This window comes from Egretta garzetta, unplaced genomic scaffold (assembly GCF_000687185.1).
Source record: "Egretta garzetta isolate BGI_Z169 unplaced genomic scaffold, ASM68718v1 scaffold206, whole genome shotgun sequence".
NCBI classification, from domain to species: domain Eukaryota; kingdom Metazoa; phylum Chordata; class Aves; order Pelecaniformes; family Ardeidae; genus Egretta; species Egretta garzetta.
In genome coordinates this window covers 2,406,923-2,409,336 of record NW_009259984.1, presented here as the reverse complement: position 1 = coordinate 2,409,336, position 2,414 = coordinate 2,406,923, and positions in this window count along the sequence as shown.

Genomic DNA, 2,414 nt, shown 5'->3' with positions numbered 1-2,414 from the left:
AACCTTCACAGCCTCCCTCAAGTTGTCCCCATTTTGCAGGGTGAGCAGGGAGCAAAAGAGGTTCTGTTTTTTTCAGGTCATGCTGTTCATCAGCGATGGGGGAGAAGCCAAAACTGTCAGCTCACCATTTTGTGCTCTACCACCACAGATACCAGGTCACCCGATTGCTTTTTTTCACCAGTAACAGACTCCTTTTTGAAGAGTACTAGAAATACTTGCTAGATAAGCTGTTTCCATTAGAAGGTCATGGAAATTTGTAATATTCCATGCATCAGTTGGTATCTTTAACCCAAGGATTTTCAGGCTTTGGCATCACTAGCACTAACTTATTTTTTCAGACCTTATTTCATGATACTTGGAAAAGCTTATAAATAGGACTTGCCTTGAATGTATTGTCTTAATTCTCTGTTTGGTTGCAGTCCCAGTGGATAGCATTTTCCAGTGCCTGCTAAAGCATACAGAAGGGGCCAAATTGACAGTTAATTCAATAAGCTCAAAAAACCACATAGATTCTACTGAAGAGCAAAATCCCATAAAATGAGTCTGTATTTTCATTGTATTCACAAAAAAAAAGGAGATATATATATATATAAATATTAAAAAGTCCTGGGTTGATCAAATTGTTGCATATTTCTTTCTGGGTAAGTGGTAGTGAGTAGAGATTTCTGACAGTTGTATATTAAATGCAGGTGGCTCTGTGAATGCTATTCCTGTCTGATACACTACATTAACCATAACCTGCAATTTCTTCCAAAAGAACTGGAATGAATTAAATTGTTTAATAAAACCTTACTTACCTGGATAAACTCATTTCTACTTTGCATTTAGGTTCCCCTAATGCATCTTTCCAGATTATTATTTGTAACATAAAAAGATAGAAATGTTTTCTTAGAAAACCAAACATCGAGTGTAATCCTGGTAATTGTCCAAGATTTTCCTTTTCAAGACTGAACTTTCTTATATACCTTTTCTTGCCATAGTCTGAATTGCTAACTATTTCATTTAGCATGAATTGATAACTTCATTCCCACTCCACAGCTAAATTCAAGGCTCAAACAGATACTTTTCTGCATAATTTACAGTTCAGCGCACCTCTTCTGAGCCTGCCTATAAACATGAATTCAGACACTAAAGAAATCTAGTGGTTTGGGGCTGGACATATATGGATACGAGTGTTTTTTGCTTGTTCCTGTTGTTAGTTTAAAGCAAATCCTCAGAGTAGAGTAAAATGCAGCATCATGGATCTATACCTCAATAAGATCATCTCTCATTGAAAGGAAGGGTTTTAACGCAGAAGCAGTGCAACGCAGTTAAATTTTGTCAGGAGTACAAATCAAAAAATACTATTTCACTTTGTGCACGGTGAATACGATAAACTTAAAAATTTTTCTGTTTTAAAACCTATTTTAAACACCAGAAGAAAGCACGCTTGGGAGAAGATAACAGCTTTATCTTGTTTTCATGGTTAAAGCAAACCGTAAAATCCTTTGTAACTGAGAGTAGCTGAGACACAAAATGCAGCCCTGCATTTCCAAGTGTAGCATCATTTATATCCATAAGCAGATTAAATTTTAAAAGTTCTCTCCATACCACTGACCAGAGGAGCAATGTCATTGTTAGAAAACACACACACTGGTTACCTTATAATCAAATTTTCACTGCCCTTTCTGACAGGTTTTTAAGTTACTTAAGGGATCTATTTATATGTGGAAGCATCAACATCATGCAGTAAATCCAACCACAACTCAGTCACGTATTTTATTAAGTTTAAGTTCAGTGAAAGTGCAGAGTAAACTAGGGCCCTCTGTCTCTCAGTTACATCTGATTTGCGGTTGCTATAAAAAGGCCCACATGCCGCTCTTTCAGATGTGTTTTGGATTGAAAATAGGATTAATGTGCTAAAGTGTGATTAGAATGGTTAAACACGATTAATTGGAACAGACTTGTATTGCCAAGGGAGCTCCGCTGTTACTGGCCGGCCTCCAGTTTACCAAGTGAACAAAGCAGGCCAACTGTCCAAGTTTTTCCATGTCTTTGCTTATGTGCCTTTTCCTTTGCATTTTCTCATAGCCAGCTTGTCTCAGAGCAGATTAAATACAGCTGAGAATGTTGGTCTAGGTCTGCAGCGAGGATCCTCGGGGAATAAGCAGGAACCTCAGGCCCAGACTTGGCTTCTCCAGCGCTGGTTGAAAACTGCCATGCACCTAGGGCAAGGGTCCAGGTGGATCGACTAGGGAGTGGGAGTAATTTGGGGTTTTTAAAATGATCTATTAAACCCCTGAACTTTAATCAAGCTGCTACCATACTGACAGCTGTGATTTACTCACACATGGCTGCAAGGGGTAAAAGGGGCAAGGACAGCGCAGCACAGGCACTTGTCCCAAGATTCAGGGACCACGCGTGTGCCACACATG